The sequence below is a fragment of the Saimiri boliviensis genome, chromosome X (genome assembly GCF_048565385.1).
Source record: "Saimiri boliviensis isolate mSaiBol1 chromosome X, mSaiBol1.pri, whole genome shotgun sequence".
Classification (NCBI taxonomy): Eukaryota; Metazoa; Chordata; class Mammalia; order Primates; family Cebidae; genus Saimiri; species Saimiri boliviensis.
The window spans coordinates 45,134,150-45,152,059 of record NC_133470.1 but is presented as its reverse complement, the minus strand read 5'-3'; the positions used below and the strand labels follow the sequence as shown (position 1 = coordinate 45,152,059).

The following is a 17,910-nucleotide window of genomic DNA, read 5'->3' as shown; positions in this document are numbered from 1 at the left end:
GTGGTGCTATCTTGACTCACTGCAACCTCCACCTCCTGGGTTCAGGTAATTATCCTGTCTCAGCCTCCCAAGTAGCTGGGATTACAGGCACATGCCACGCCACCCAACTAATTTTTGTATTTTTAGTAGAGATGGGGTTTCACTATGTTAGCCAGGATGGTCTTGAACTCCTGACCTCAAATGATCCACCCACGTTGGCCTCCCGAAGTGCTGGGATAGTAGATGTGAGCCACAGCACCCAGCCCCAGTCTTTCACAGGTTTTTGGGTTTTTTGTTTGTTTTGTTTGTTTGTTTGTTTTTGCTCTTGTTGCCCAGGCTGGAGTGCAATGGCACGATCTCAGCTTACCACAACCTCCACCTCCTGGGTTCAAGCGATTCTCTTGGCATAGCCTCCTGAGTAGCTAGCTGGGACTATAGGCATGTGCCACCATGCCCGGCTAGTTTTATACTTTTGATAGAGACGGGGTTTCTCCATGTTGTTCAGGCTAATCTCGAACTCTCAGGTGATCCAACTGCCTCGGCCTCCAAAAAGTGCTGGGATTACAGGCGTGGGCCACTGTGCCTGGCCTCCCAGAAGTTTTTTTTAAAGGTTTTTCTGAAGTAATTTTAGATTTACAGAAGAGTTGCATCACCATTAGTGAGCTTCCATACCTGTCACCCACCTTCGCCTAACGTTAACATCCTACATAACCACGGCATGTTTATCAGTGCTAAGAAAACATTGGTAGAGTACTATTGACTAATCTTCAGACTTTATTTGGATTTCACTGGCTTTTCTGCTATTGTCTTTTCTGTTCTAGGATCCAAGTAAGGATGCCATCATAGTTGTTCCTGTGAAACAAATGACCACAATCTTAGCTGCTCCAACAACACACATAAATTATCTCTTGGGTTTTGTGAGTCAGGAATCCAGGCTGGGTTCAGCTGGGTCCTCAGCGTCAGCGTTTCTCACTAAGGCACAATCAAGGAAGGAATTGGTCAGGATTGAGAACTTCTCTGAACGTGCGACCGGGAAAGGATCTACTATGTGCTCCCATAGTTGTTAGCAGCATTTGGTTCTCTGCAGCCTGTTGGACACAGGGCCCCAGTTCCTTGCTGGCTGTCAGCCAGAGGTGCCCACCATCCACACCATGTGTGCCTTCCCATGTGGTGGCTCACAGCATGGTAGTTTGTTTCATCCAAGCCAGCGAGAGAAAGAGTTGGCTAGCAAAATAAAGGTTACATCTCTTGTAATCTAATTATGGAAGTGATATCCCCTCAAGGTTGAGGCATTCTGTCTCCTGGAAACAAGTTACTGAAGGGGAGGGGATTAGAGAAGACCAAGAACACAGCAGCCAGGGAGCACTGGTTGGGGGCATCTCAGAAGGCACCAACCACAGATACTATGTTGCACTAAGTGGTCCTGTCTTCTTGTTTTTTGCTGACAGTTTCTCAGTCTCTCCACTGAGAAGTCCTATAAATCATGCTATTCCAGAAACAATGAGCACATCTAGCAGCCAGATCTTTCTAAATGCCATTCTCCAATGAAAGGAACCACGGCTCCTGGGAAAATGGCTGATTTTCAGCTTGTGGCAGAGAGAAATACAAGATGAGCCTGGAGCATCCTGTAGTGACAGAAAGTAAGGAAGTGCCTAAAAACAATGATGGTGGTCGCAGTGGCTCATGCCTGTAATCCCAGCACTTTGGGAAGCCGAGGCGGGTGGATCACCTGGGGTCAGGAGTTTGAGACCAGCCTGACTGACATGGTGAAACCCTATCTCTATTAAAAATACAAAAAATTAGGGCCAAGCATAGTGGCTCACGCCTGTAATCCTAACACTTTGGGAAGCCGAGGCAGGTGGATCATGAGATCAGGCGTTTGAGACCAGCCTAGCCAACATGATGAAACCCCATCTTTATTAAAAATACAAAAATTACCCAGGCATGGTGGCGGGTGCCTGTATCTCAGCTACTCAGGAGGCTGAGCCAGGAGAATCGCTTGAACCCTGGAGGTGGAGGTTGCAGTGAGCCGAGACCGCACCATTGCACTCCAGCCTGGGCAACAAGAGCAAAACTCCGTTTAAAAAAAAAAAAAAAAAAAAAAAAGAGGCCGGGCGCGGTGGCTCAAGCCTGTAATCCCAGCACTTTGGGAGGCCGAGGCAGGTGGATCACGAGGTCAAGAAATCGAGACCATCCCGGTCAACATAGTGAAACCCCGTCTCTACTAAAAATACAAAAAATTAGCTGGGCATGGTGGCACGTGCCTGTAATCCCAGCTACTCAGGAGGCTGAGGCAGGAGAATTGCCTGAACCCAGGAGGCAGAGGTTGCAGTGAGCCGAGATCGCGCCATTGCACTCCAGCCTGGGTAACAAGAGCGAAACTCTGTCTCAAAAAAAAAAAAAAAAAAAAAAGAGAGAGAGAGAGAAGGCAGCATGCCATAAAATACAGAAGCCAACCTGAAAGAGCTCCCAGCCAGGTGCGGTGGCTCATGCCTGTAATGCCAGCACTTTGGGAGGCTGAGGGGCAGATCACGAGGTCAAGAGATCAAGACCATCCTGGCCAACATGGTGAAACCCCGTCTCTTCTAAAAATACAAAAAATCAGCTGGGCATGGTGGCGCGTGCCTGTAATCCCAGCTACTCAGGAGGCTGAGGCAGGAGAATTGCCTGAACCCAGGAGGCGGAGGTTGCGGTGAACCGAGATCGCTCCATTGCACTCCAGCCTGGGTAACAAGAGCTAAACTCCGTCTCAAAAAAAAAAAAAAAAAAAAAGAAAGAGCTCCTCCCAGTGGCCAAAGCTGGAACAACTTGAGCAAGAATAACAGAAAGGATGTTATAGTCCAAACAATGAACATCCATGATTCCATATTTATTTATATAAGTGATATGATTGAATGCATAAATGCTGAGAGCCAGGTGAGGTGATGTGCGCCTAAAGTCCCAGCTACTTGGGAGGCTGAGGCGGGAGGTTGACTTGAGTCCAACAATTTGAGGCTGTAATGCACCATGATTACTCCTATGAATAGCCCCTGCACTCTAGCCTGAATGACACAGTGAGACACTGTCTCTAATAAATACATGAATGTAGCCGGGTGCGGTGGCTTGCCTATAATCCCAGCACTTTGGGAGGTCGAGGTGGGCGGATCACCTGAGGTCAGGAGTTAGAGCCCAGCCTCACCAACGTGGTGAAACCCAGTCTCTACTAAAAACATAAATTTAGCTGGGTGTGGTGTCGCATGCCTGTAATCCAAGCTACTCGGGAGCCTGAGGCAATCGAGCCATTGTACTCCAGCCTGAGCAACAAGAGCAAAATTACATCTAAAAAAAAAAAAGAAAAAGAAAAAAAAGAGGCTGGGCGCGGTGGCTCACGCCTGTAATCCAAGCACTTTGGAGGTCAAGGCGGGTGGATCACCTGAGGTCGGGAGTTCAAGACCAGTCTGACCAATATGGTGAAACCCCGTATTTTAAATAAAAATAAAAATAAAAATAAAGAAGGAATGGCTGAGGTGGGAGGATTGCTTGAGCTCTGGAGTTCAGGACCACCCTAAGCAACATAGTAAAACCCCATCTCAAAAAATATTATTAGGCCAGGTGTGGTGGCTCACGCCTGTAATCCCAGCACTTTGGGAGGCCGAGGCGGGCGGATTACTAGTTCAAGAGATCAAGACCATCCTAACCAACATAGTGAAACCTCGTCTCTACCAAAAAAAGAAAACACAAGAATTAGCTGGGCATGGTGGTGCTCACCTGTAGTCCCAGCTACTCGGGAAGCTGAGGCAGGAGAATCGCTTGAACCCAGGAGTCGGAGGTTGCAGTGAGCCGATATTGCACCAACTGCACTCCAGCCAGGGTGAAAAGAGCAAGACTCCATCTCAAAAAAAAAAAGTTATTATAATTTTTTTAATTTATATAATCCCTCTCGAATAGGTAGGATTACAAACACACGCCAACATGCCCAGCTAATTTGTGTATTTTTAGTAGAGATGGAGTTTCATCATATTGGCCAGGCTTATCTTGAACTCCTGACCTCAAGAGATCCACCCACTTCAGCCTCCCAAAGTGCGAGGATTACATGCGTGAGCCACCATGCCCAGCCATAAAATAGCTTATTTTTCTTTTTTTTTTTTTTTTGAGACGGAGTTTCACTCTTGTTACCCAGGCTGGAGTGCAATGGCGCGATCTCGGCTCACTGCAACCTCCGCCTCCTGGGTTCAGGCAATTCTCCTGCCTCAGCCTCTTGAGTAGCTGGGATTACAGGCACGCGCCACCACGCCCAGCTAATTTTTCGTATTTTTAGTAGAGACGGGGTTTCACCATGCTGACCAGGATGGTCTCGATCTCTTGACCTCGTGATCCACCCGCCTCGGCCTCCCAAAGTGCTGGGATTACAGGCTTGAGCCACCGCGCCCGGCCAATAGCTTATTTTTTATTTTTATTTTTTAAGAAATAACTGTATCTGATTTTTTAATATATATTTTTTTATTGCACTTCAGGTTCTGGGGTACAGCATGTGCAAAACATGCAGGATTATTGCATAGGTACATACATGGCAATGTGGTTTGCTGCCTTCCTCTCCCCGTCACCTACATCTGGCATTTCTCCCCATGTTATCCCTCCCTAACCTCCCTATCCCCCGCTGTCCCTCCCCATTCACCCCCAACAGACCCCAGTGTATGATGCTCCCCCGACGCCCCATGTCTATGTGTTCTCATTGTTCAATACCTGTCTATGAGTGAAAACATGTGGTGTTTGATTTTCTGTTCTTGTGTTAGTTTGCTGACAATTATGGTTTCCAGATTTGTCTATGTCCCTGCAAAGGACACAAACTCATTGTGTTTTATGGCTGCATAATATTCCATGGTGTATATGTGCCACATTTTCCTTGTCCAGTCTATCATGGATGGGCATTTGGGTTGGTTCCAGGTCTTTGCTATTGTAAACAGTCCCAGAATGAACATATGTGTGCATGTGTCTTTATAATAGAACAATTTATAATCCTTTGGATATATACCCAGTCATGGGATTACTGAGTCAAATGGAATTTCTATTTCTAGGTCCTTGAGGAATTGCCACACTGTCTTCCACAATGGTTGAACTAATTTACACTCCCATCAACAGTGTAAAAGTCTTAAGTGCTGGGATTACATGCATGAGCCACCATGCCTAGTCATTTTATATATATATATATATATATATATATATATATGTGTGTGTGTGTGTGTATGTGTGTGTATATATACATATATGTGTGTATATATATATGTGTATATATATGTGTGTGTGTATATATATATATATATATATATTTTTTTTTTTTTTTTTTTTTTTTGAGATGGAGTTTCACTCTTGTTACCCAGGCTGGAGTGCAATGGCGCGATCTCGGCTCACCGCAACCTCCGCCTCCTGGGTTCAGGCAATTCTCCTGCCTCAGCCTCCTGAGTAGCTGGGATTACAGGCACGCGCCACCATGCCCAGCTAATTTTTTGTATTTTTAGTAGAGACGGGGTTTCACTATGTTGACCAGGATGGTCTCGATCTCTTGACCTCGTGATCCATCCGCCTCAGCCTCCCAAAGTGCTGGGATTACAGGCTTGAGCCACCTCGCCGGGCCGTATTTTTTTTTTTTTTTAAGACAGGGTTTCACCATATTGGTCAGGCTGGTCTCGAACTCCTGACCTCAGGTGATCTGCCTGCCTCAGTCTCTCAAAGTGCTGGGGATTACAGGCATGAGCCACCATGCCCAGTAAAATATATTATTTTTAAAAAGTATCACCTCCAAAATATGTATTAGATATCTTATTCTCATCCCTTCAGGAGGTGGAGCTTAATTCCCCTCCTGCTTTTAAATGTGAGCTGGACTTAGGGACTGACTTATAATAAAAAAGAGTATAAGCCAAGCATGGTGGCTCACACCTATAATCCCAACCTGGGAGGCTATGGAAGGCAGATCACTTGAAGTCAAGAGTTCGAGATCAGCCTGGCCAACATGGCTAAACCCCAGCTCTACTAAAAATAGAAAAATTAGCTGGGCATGGTGGCGCACCCTGTAGTCCCAGCTACTTGGGAGACTGAGGCAGGAGAATTGCTTGAACCCAGGAGGCAGAGGTTTCAGTGAATCGATATCACACCATTGCCCTCCAGCCTGGGCAACAAGAGCAAAACTCCATCTCGAAACAAACAAACAAGGACAGAGTTTGGTGAATGAAAACATACTGTTACAAGGTTTCGTTACCTCGTGAAATGACATGATATCAACTTTAAATTGACCATAGTAAATTAAGAATGCATTTTATAATCACCAGGGCAATCTCTAAAGCAGGCGCCCCCAAACTTTTTACACAGGGGGCCAGTTCACTGTCCCTCAGACCGTTGGAGGGCCACCACATACTGTGCTCCTCTCACTGACCACCAATGAAGAAGGTGCCCCTTCCTGAACTGCGGCGGGGGGCCGGATAAATGGCCTCAGGGGGCTGCATTCGGCCTGCGGGCCATAGTTTCGGGACGCCTGCTCTAAAGAATAATAAATAATAACAAAAGGTACAGCTGAAAAGACAATAAAAGAATAAAAGTTGAATATTAAAATATATTTTGTTAACTGAAAAGAAGGTGGGGAAGGGAGATATAGACTCAAAAACTAGGAAGAACAAATAGAAAACATGTAAGAGTATGATAGAGCTTAATCTGACTGTATCAATAATTCCATAAAATTTAAATGGGTTAAAAGATGCAATTAACAGGCAAAATTTTTTCTTTCTTTTTTTTTTTTTTTCATATTACATGACGCTTTCCGCCATTGTGAACAATTAGGCAAGGCATTAGTGACGGGGGGGCCTCACTGATCAATACAGAGCAACGCTGGGACAGTAAAGAGGAAGCTACAGAGACATGGTGTTTCTTCAAATATCAGAAGCTTCCATGTCACCGCAGGAGAGCCGAGGATGAGCTCTACCTCCCGGAGGCTTAGTCCAAAAACTTCCTGTTGGCATTCGAACCAAACAAGGCTCCTCGGACTTCTGGCATCATCTGCTGGGCTATGAGGTCCAGCCAGCTTTCCAGGGTGTTGGAAACCTTTATTTTATGATCCCCATTATAGATCTCAACTCCATGAGCTATGTCCTCAGGCAGGTAGGACTCCTGGTCAATTTGGACATCAACGTCGTTTTTGGTGGCAATTTTGTGCATTGGGATTGCCTTTTGCGCTGCAGCCTTTACCAGAGGGAAATCTTGTTTCCTGCATCGAACAGTCATTCAGGGCTCCAGCAACTGGTACAAACCCTGGAGAACCAGTCCATCCAGCAGCACTTGGTACCTGGTTGTGTCATTTACCACCTTGCTCAGCCTCTGTTTCGCTTCATTTAGTAGGTCTGTGATAAGGTCATCTCTTGCTCTGAGGACTTTGAGCCTTGTTTGATTCATCAAATTGGACATCCAAATTTTCTTCTGCTCAATCTGTTTCTCTTTCTTCTCATAATACTCCATAATCTTTAGTCTTTGGGTTTGCACAAGCCGATCTTTCTCTATGTTGAACTCTTCCTCTGCCTTTGCATCTATTCCTTCTGCTTTCTCATTGGCTTCTTGTTCAATGAAAGCCATCACATGCTTAACCTGCTTTTGCACGTCAGCATCGCTGAGAGCCATGGTGAGAGCAATGCTAGGCCGGTGAGCAGCAGGCTCGAGTTTAGATTTGAAGGGCGAGGTGGGTGGAATGGCAGAGACAGCCCTCGAATTTTTCTTTATATACAGACAGATGAGTTCTTGCTATGTTGCCCAGGCTGGTCATAAACTTCTGGGCTCAAGTGATCCGCACACGTCAGCCTCCCAAAGTGCTGAGATTACAGGCATGAGCCACCACACCCAGGCGAAAGGCAAAGTTTTTTTTTGTTTGTTTGTTTGTTTTTTGAGACAGAGTCTCACTCTGTCACCAGGCGCCAGGCTAAAGTGCAGTGGCATAATCTCGGCTCACTACAACCTCCGCCTCGCAGGTTCAAGCAATTCTTTTGCCTCAGACTCCCGAGTAACTGGGACTACAGGCATGCGCCACCACACCCAGCTAATTGTTGTATTTTAGTAGAGACGGGGTTTCACCATGTTGGCCAGGATGGTCTTGATCTCTTGACCTCGTGATCTGCCCACCTCGGCCTCCCAAAGCGCTGGGATTACAGGCATGAGCCACCTCGCCTGGCCTGATTTTTTTTTTTTTTTTTTTTTTTTTGAGACATAGTCTCACTCTGTCCACCAGGGCCAGGCTGGAGAGCAGTGGCATGACCTCAGCTCACTGCAAGCTCCATCTCCCAGGCTCAAGCAATTCTCCTGCCTCAGCCTCACAAGTAGCTGGGATTACAGGCATGTGCAACCATGCCCAGCTAATTTTTTTAATTTTTAGTAAAGACGGAGTTTCACCACATTGGCCAGGCTGGTCTTGAACTCCTGATCTCAGGCAATCCACCTACCTTGGCCTCCCAAAATGTTGGGATTACAAGTGTGAGCCATGGTGCCTGAACCCTGAATTCTTTCTTGCGTGAGATCCAGGAACCCTCTCTTGGGGTCTGGATCCCAAGCTCGTTCCTGTAACATCTTTCTGGTGACCACAGAAGGGACTATAATGAGGAAACCCCTGACCCAAAGGCTGCTTTTGAGTAAGTGGTGGGGTCCTGTAACGTATTTCTGGTGAACGGAGGGAGGATACTTCCGTGACCCAAAGGACCCAAAGGAAATGGACTGCAGCACTAATTGGACAACTTTGGGCTAACCCTGCTTATTGCTGTGAACCAACCAGTGATCTCTGACTGCTGCTCAGAAGAAACAAGAGTGTTGGGTAATGTAAAAATCTGAATCAGTATTCTAATTCTGGGCACATTGCAATCAGCTAGCGACTCCATATCAGCTTGGTTCCAACAGTTGCCCAGTTCGTGGAAAGCCTTCCTGTTTATTTTACTTGGGATAATTTTGCTTTACTCTTGTGGAATACATCGCTGTTTTACTCCTGTATAAGAATGAGGATAAGCAGATATCACCTTTTGTCAGAACTCAAGAATTATGAATGGCCTTTGCGATACTGGGGCTGTCTGACTGAGCTCCTCCCTATCCCAAATAGGAGAGGCCCCCATACCTAGGCAGGGATATCATTGCCCCTGTTCAGCCTGCAGAAGTTACAGAAGATGGATCGTCATCCCTCTGCAATCCTTAGGATTAAGGGATCTCTTTTATTTTATTTTATTCATTTTTGAGATGGAGTCTTGATCTGTTGGCCTGGTTGGAATACAGTGGCATGATCTTGGCTCACTGCAACCTCTGCCTCCTGGGTTCAAGCGATTCTCATGCCTCAGCCTCCCAAGTAGCTGGGATTATAGGAGCCCACTACCACAGCTGCGTAATTTTTGTATTTTTAGTAGAGAAGGCATTTTGCCATTTTGGCCAGGCTGGTCTTGAACTAATCTCAGGTGATCTGCCTGCCTTGGTCCCCAAAAGTGCTGGGATTGTAGGCGTGAGCCACCACGCCCAGCCAAGGGTTCTCTTTTAAAAGGTAGAGGGAGGCCAGGCATAGTGACTGAGACCTGTAATCCCAGCACTTTGGGAGGCTAAGGCAGGTGGATCACCTGAGGTCAGGAGTTTGAGACCAGTCTAGCCAACATGGTGAAACCTTATCTCTACTAAAAATACAAAAACTAGCCAGGCATGATGGTGTGCACCTGTAATCTGACCTGTTCGGGAGGCTGAGGCAGGAGAATCGTTTTAACCCAGGAAGTGGAGGTTGCAGTGAGCAGAGATCTTGCCACTGCACTCCAGCCTGTACGACAGAGCGAGACTCCATCTCAGAATAAATAAATACATAAAATTTGAAAAAAAAAAAAAAAGGGAGGGGGAAAATGTCAGAGGCATGTAAACCAGAGCAACTCCATCTTAAATAGGGGCTGGGTAAAATGAGGCTGAGACCTACTGGGCTGCATTTCCAGACAGTTAAGGCATTCAAGTCACAGGATGAGATAGAATCCAGCACAAGATACAGGTCATAAAAACCTTGCTGATGAAACAGGTTGCAGTAAGGAAGCCGACTAAAACCCACCAAAACCAAGATGGCCACGAGAGTAACCTCTGGTAGTCCACACTGCTACACTCCCACCAGCACCTTGACAATTTACAAATGCCATGGCAACGTCAGGAAGTTACGCTATATGGTCTAACAAGCGGAGGCATGACCAATCCACCCATTATTTAGCATATCATCAAGAAATAACCGTAAAAATGAGCAACCAGCAGCCCTAGGGGCTGCTCTGTCTATGGAGTAGCCATTATTCTTTTATTCCTTTGCTTTCCTAATAAATTTGCTTTCACTTAAAAAAAAAAAAAAGCCATCATTCTCAGCAAACTGACACAGGAGCAGAAAATCAAACACCGCATGTTCTCACTCATAAGCGGGTGTTGAACAATGAGAACACATGGACACAGGGAGGGGAGCACTACACACTGGGGTCTGTTGGAGGGAAATAGGGGAGGGACAGCGGGGGGTGGGGAGCTGGGGGGGGATGGCATGGGGAGAAATGCCAGATACAGGTGAGGGGGAGGAAGGCAGCAAATCACACTGCCACGTGTGTAGCTATGCAACAATCTTGCACGTTCTTCACATGTACCCCAAAATCTAAAATGCAATTAAAAAAAAAAGTTAAAAAAAAAAAAAGAAGAAGGAAAGAAATAAAGTGGAGGGGAGTAGCCAAGCAAGGTGGCACGTGCCTGTAGTCCCAGCTACTCCGGAGGCTGAGGCAGGAGAATTGCTTGAACCCGGGAGGTAGAGGTTACAGTGAGGCGAGATCACATCACTGCCCTCCAGCCTGGCGGCAAAGAGAGACTCTGTCTCAAAAAAAAAAAAAAAAAAGAAAAAAGAAAAAGAAAGAAAGAAAAGAAAAGAAAGAAAAAAAGTGGAGGGGAGTGGAAAGCTCGGTGATGTGGAAAAAATCAGTTGTAATTTCTTCTGATGGTTGTCATTCCAAACTGAGGGAAGTTGACAAACTTGTTTAGTTGTTTATAGCTGCAGCCTACAGTATTGCAGGATAAAAGGGAAAGTTTCATTTTCTTTCTTTCTTTTTCTTTTTTTCTTTTTTTTTTTTTTTTTTTTTTTGAGACAGAGTTTTAATCTTGTTGCCCAGGCTGGAGTACAATGGCATGATCTTTGCTCACGCCTCCCAGGTTCAAGCGACTCTCCTGCCTCAGCCTCCACAGTAGCTGGGATTACAGGCATGGGCCACCATGCTCGGCTAATTCTGTATTTTTAGTAGAGACGCAGTTTCTCCATGTTGGTCAGGCTGGTCTCGAACTCCAAACTTAAGGTAATCTGCCCACCTCAGCCTCCCAAAGTGCTGAGATTACAGGCATGAGCCACGGGCCAAGCCATTTTTATTTTATTTCAAATACGTGTTTATGTGATCTAAAAAAACATGGGCTGGGCACAGCAGTTTATGCCTGTAATCCCAGCACTTTGGGAAGCCGAGGTGGACAGATTACCTGAGGTCGGAAGTTCAAGACCAGCCTGGCCAACGTAGTGAAACCCTGTCTCTACTAAAAATACAAAAATTATCCAGCCATGGTGGCACAGGCTGTTAGTCCCAGCTACTAGGGAGGCTGAGGCAGGAAAATCACTTGAACCCAGGAGGCGGAGGTTGTGGTGAGCCAAGATTGTGCCACTCCATTCCAGCCTGGGTGACAGAGTGAAACTCTGTCTCTAAACAAACAAACAACAACAAAAATACCTGATAAACAGTTCACTGTTATTACTTTATTTTTCTTTTTCTTTTCTTTTCTTTTTTTTTCTTTTTTGAGACGGAATTTCGCTCTTGTTACCCAGGCTGGAGTGCAATGGTGCAATCTCGGCTCACCGCAACCTCCGCCTCTTAGGTTCAGGCAATTCTCCTGCCTCAGCCTCCTGAGTAGCTGGGATTACAGGCACACGCCACCATGCCCAGCTAGTTTTTCGTTTTTTTTTTGTTTTGTTTTGTTTTGTTTTTTGAGACAGAGTTTCGCTCTTGTTACCCAGGCTGGAGTGCAATGGCGCGGTCTCGGCTCACTGCAACCTCCGCCTCCCGGGTTCAGGCAATTCTCCTGCCTCAGCCTCCTGAGTAACTGGGATTACAGGCATGTGCCACCATGCCCAGCTAATTTTTTGTATTTTTAGTAGAGACGGGGTTTCACCATGTTGACCAGGATGGTCTCGATCTCTCGACCTCGTGATCCACCCGCCTCGGCCTCTCAAAGTACTGGGATTACAGGCTTGAGCCACCGCGCCCGGCTATTTTTATTTTCTAATTTAAAAAAAAAAATTAAGATGGTGTTTCACCATGTTGGTCAGGCTGGTCTTGAACTCCCGACCTCAGGTGATCCACCTGCCTTGGCCTCCAAAGTGCTTGGATTACAGGTGTGAGCCACCACGCCCGGCCTACTTTCTTTTTATTAAAAAAACTATTTTGTGGCCAGGAGCCATGGCTCACACCTGTAATCCCAGCACTTTGGGAGGCCAAGGAGGGCGGAACACCTGGGGTCAGGAAGTCAGGAGACTTACCTGACCGATATGGAGAAACCCTGTCTCTACTAAAAATACAAAATTAGCCGGGAGTGGTGGCATATGCCTGTAATCCCAGCTACTCGGGAGGCTGAGGCAGGAGAATCGCTTGAACCTGGGAGCCAGAGGTTGCAGTGAGCAGAGATCCAGCCATTACACTCAAGCCTGGGTGACTAGATCAAAACTTCGTCTCAATAAAAACCCCTATTTTGTACTACTTATCTTTCCCTAACTTTGTCTGGAAACCTGGCACATAATTGTCTACTGTTTATAATTATTGATTTTTTTTTTTTTTTTTTTTTTTTTTGAGACAGAGTCTCACTCTCTTGCCCAGGCTGGAGTGCAATGGTGCAATCTTGGCTTACTGAAACCTCTACCTCCTGGGTTCAAGCAATTCTTCTGCCTCAGCCTCCCGAATAGCTGGGATTACAAGCACTCACCATCATGTCTGGCTAATTTTTTGTGTTTCTGTAGAGATGGGTTTTACCATGTTGGTCAGGCTGGTCTCGAACTCCTGACCCCAGATGATCCACCTGTCTCAGTCTCCCAAAGTGCTGGGATTACAGGCATGAGCCACCTTGCCTGGCCTAGTTTTTGTATTTTTAGCAGAGATGGGATTTCTCCATGTTGGTCAGCCTGGTCTGAAACTCCTGACTTCAAGCAATCCACTCACCTCTGCCTCCCAAAGTGCTGGGATTACAGGTGTGAGCCACTGCCCCTGGCCTGTAATTATTGATTTTTAAATTTTTATTGTGTAAATTGTTATGCACACCTATTTTCTTGTTACATGTCAAAATCCATATGAATCTACTCTTCTATTTATTGTAATTAAATATCGTATTAATGAAAAATAAATATTTAAAATTTATACTAAAAAACTGTTTAGGGCTGGGCGCGGTGGCTCACGCCTGTAATCTTAGCACTTTGGGAGGCTGAGGCTGGTGGATCATGAGGTCAGGAGTTTGAGACCAGCCTGGCCAACATGGCGAAACCCCATCTGTACTAAAGATACAAAAAATTAGCTGGGCGTGGTGGTGGATGCCTGTAATCCTAGCTACTTGGGAGGCTGAGGCAGAAGAATTGCTTGAATCTGGAGGCAGAGGTTGCAATCAGCCGAGATCACACCATTGCACTCCCGCCTGGGTGACAGGGCAAGACTCCACCTCAAAAAAAAAAAAAAAAAAAAAAAAACTTTAGACAAAGTATGACATATGACACGTGCACATGTAGTCCCAGCACTCGGGAGGCTGAGGCAGGAGGATCACCTGAATCCAGGAGGTTGAAGCTTTAGTGAGCCACGTTTGTGCCACTGCACTCCAGCCTGGGCAATGGAGCAACAAAGCAAGATACTATCTCAAAAAGAAAAAGCTGGAATGGCTATACTCAGACAAAATAGACTTTAAAAATGGTGATGTTACCAAACATAAAGGGACGTGTCATAACAATAAAAAGATGAATTCATCAGGAAGGCATAACATCATAAATGTGTAAGACGTCTAATAACAGGATTTCACAATACATGACACAAACTCCAACAGAAACATAGGGAGAAATAGACAAGTTCACAATCATGATGAGATTTTAACATCCTGTGCCCAGTAGTTGATGGAACTACTAGATAAACAAAGCATTCTGGAGATTTCTACTTTATTTTCTTTCTTTTTTCTTTTTTTCTGGAGACAGAGTCTTGCTCTGTCAACACAGGCTGGAGTGCAATGGCGCAATCTCCGCTCACCACAATCTCTGCCTCATGGCTTCAAACTATTCTCCAGCCTCAGCCTCCCGAGTAGCTGGGATTACAGGTGTGTGCCACCATGCCTGGCTAATTTTTTTTTTTTTTTTTTTTTTTTTTGGTATTTTTAGTAGAGACGGGGTTTCACCATGTTGGCGAGGCTGGTCTCGAGCTCCTGACCTCGTGATATGCCCACCTTGGCCTCCCAAAGTGCTGGGATTACAGGTGTGAGCCACCATGCCCAGCCTAACTTTCAACCAAGAGGGAACAATGGAGATGGAATTTAACCTCCCACCTCAAACAAATAAAAATCCAGACGAATAAAATGGAACAACAAATCTCAAGATAGTAGACATCAAGTTAGCCAGGTGTGGTGGGTAATTTGGAAGCCTCGGCCGGGCGCGGTGGCTCAAGCCTGTAATCCCAGCACTTTGGGAGGCTGAGGCGGGTGGATCACAAGGTCAAGAGATCGAGACCATCTTGGTCAACATGGTGAAACCCCGTCTCTACTAAAAATACAAAAAAAATAGCTGGGCATGGTGGTGCGTGCCTGTAATCCCAGCTACTCAGGAGGCTGAGGCAGGAGAATTGCCTGAACCCAGGAGGCGGAGGTTGCGGTGAGCCGAGATCGCGCCATTGCACTCCAGCCTGGGTAACAAGAGCGAAACTCCATCTCAAAAAAAAAAAAAAAAAAAAAAAAATTTGGAAGCCTCAGCATATTATACGGAAGGCTGAGACGGGAAGATTGCTTGAGCCCAGGAGGTCAAGACTGCAGTGATCCATGATTGCACCACTGCACTCCAGCCTGGGTGAGAATGAGACCCTGTCTCAAAAAAAAAAAAAGATATTGGACATCAGACAATGAAGGACAGTGATCCCTGAGAGATGGGAAACAAACAAGGTAAGCATGATGGTTGCCCAGTTTACTGCCTGGAGATGGAGAGGGCCAACTCAGGATGAACCCTGAAAATATACTAAGTGAAATATGCCAGACACAGGACAAATATTGAATGATTCCACTTATATGTGGAATTTAGAATAGGCAAATTGCTAGAGACAGAAAGTGGAATAGAGGTTACCAGGTCTTGGGGGTCGGGTAGAATGGGGAGTTATTGCTTAATGGGTACAGAGTTTCTGCCTAGGATGATGAAAAAGTTCTGGAAATAGACAGTGGTGCTTGTTATACAATATTGTGAATGTACTTAATGCTCCTGAGTTGTACATTTACAGATCGCAAAAATGATAAATTTTATGTAATGCAAATTTTACCACAATTTTAATAAAAGATAAAGGATAATAATATCAACAAATTTATGCCAATAATTCTCTCAACAAATTCCTTGCAAAACACAAATACCAATGCCCACTCAGGAAGAAATAGATAACTTAAATAGCCCTATATATATATTAAATAAATTGAATTTGTAGTAAAACATATTCCCATGAAGGAAATTCCAGGCCCAGATAGCTTTCTTGGGGAATTCTACCACATATATATATATATATATATATATATATATATATATGAAATAAATAGTATCAGTTCTGCACAAACTATTCCAGAAAAGAGGAGAGGATACTTTCCAACTTCTTTTATAAAACTAGCAATTACTCTGATACAAAACCAGAGAAAGTCATTTAAAAAAGAAAACTATATGTAACGATCCTTCATGAACACAGGTGCAAAAGTTCTTAACATTTTAGTAAATCTTGTTGTTGCAAGGACATTCAAAGAAAAGAAGAAAAAAAAGAAAAAAATTTTGTTGTTGCTTTTTTTTTTTTTTTTTTTTTTTTTTTTTTTTTTTTTTTTTTTTGAGAAGGAGTCTCACTCTATCGCCAGGCTGGAGTACAGTGGCTTGATCTTGGCTCACTGCAACCTCTGCCTCCCAGGTTCAAGCCATTCTCCTGCCTCAGCCTCCCGAGTAGCTGGGACTACAGGCTTGCACCAACACAACCAGCTTATTTCTGTATTTTTAGTAGAGATGGGGTTTCACCTTGTTGGCTAGGATGGTCTCGATCTATTGACCTCATGATCTGCCTGCCTCGGCCTCCCAAAGTGCTGGGATTACAGGTGTGAGCCACCTTGCCCAGCTCATTTTAGTAAATAAAATCCAACAATATATACAAAAGAAAACACAGGCCGGGTGCGGTGGCTCACCATTGCACTCCAGCCTGGGTAACAAGAGCAAAACTCCGTCTCAAAAAAAAACAAAAACAAAAGAAAATACATCAAGATGAATTTGAATTTATTCCAAGAATGCAAGAAAAACCATCTCGAGAGATGCAAAGAAAAGCATTTAACAAAATCCACCATTTATTCCTGATTTTTTAAAATTATTTTTTAAATTTTAAAAAATTTATACAGGCCGGTCTTGAACTCCTGACCTCAGGTGATCCACCCACCTCGGCCTCCCAAAGTGCTAGGATTACAGGCGTGAGCCACCGTGCCCGGCCATTCCTGATTTTAAAAAAATTCGCCGGGCGCGGTGGCTCAAGCCTGTAATCCCAGCACTTTGGGAGGCCGAGGCGGGTGGATCACGAGGTCAAGAGATCAAGACCATCCTGGTCAACATAGTGAAACCCCGTCTCTACTAAAAATACAAAAAATTAGCTGGGTATGGTGGCGCGTGCCTGTAATCCCAACTACTCAGGAGGCTGAGGCAGGAGAATTGCTTGAACCCAGGAGGCGGAGGTTGCGGTGAGCCGAGATCGTGCCATTGCACTCCAGCCTGGGTAACAAGAGCGAAACTCTGTCTCCAAAAAAAAAAAAAAAAAGAAATTCTCGGGCCGGGTGCGGTGGCTCATGCCTGTAATCCAAGCACTTTGGAGGCCAAGGCGGGTGGATCACCTGAGGTCGGAAGTTCAAGACCAGCCTGATCAACATGGTGAAACCCCGTCTTTAAAAAAAAAAAAAAAAAAAAAATTCTCGGCGAGGTACAGTGTCTCACGCCTGTTATCCCAGCACTTTGGGAGGCCGAGGCGGGCAGATCACATGATCAGGAGTTCAAGATCAGCCTGACCAATATGGTGAAACCCCAACTCTACTAAAAGTACAAAAAATTAGCTGGGTGTGGTGGCACACGCTTGTAATCCCAGCTACTCAGGAGACTTAGGCAGGAGAATTGCTTGAACTTGGGAGGCCGAGGTTGCAGTGAACCAAGACTGCGCCACTGAACTCCAGTCTGGGTAACAGTCAGATTCCACTCCGTCTCAAAAAAAAAAAAAAAGAAGAAGAAGAAAAAAAAAAACCTCTCGGCCAGGTGGTTCATGCCTGTAATCCCAGCACTTCAGGAGGCCGAGGCGGGAGGATCACAAGATCAGGAGGTCGAAACAAGCCTGGCCAACATGATGAAACCCCATCTCTACTAAAAATACAAAAAATTAGCTGGGTATGGTGGCTCGTGCCTATAATTCCAGCTACTCAGGAGGCTGAGGCTTGAACCTGGGAGCCGGAGGTTGCAGTGAGCCGAGACTGTGCTACTGCACTCCAGCCTGGGCGACAAGAGCAAAACTCCATCTAAAAAAAAAAAAAAACCTCTCAGAAAACTAGAAATGAAAGAAGGTAATAGCTCCTCTATATGATAAAAAGCAGCTACAAATAACCTACAGTAACATCAAACTCAATGTCGAAAGACTAAATGCCTTTCCTCCT

At 45.2% G+C, this 17,910-nt stretch overlaps 1 pseudogene; it reads right to left on the bottom strand.

Moving 5' to 3' along the window:
* Positions 1 to 6,934: 6,934 nt before the first annotated feature.
* Positions 6,935 to 7,658, bottom strand: LOC101030795 (V-type proton ATPase subunit E 1 pseudogene; annotated as a pseudogene).
* Positions 7,659 to 17,910: the final 10,252 nt, after the last annotated feature.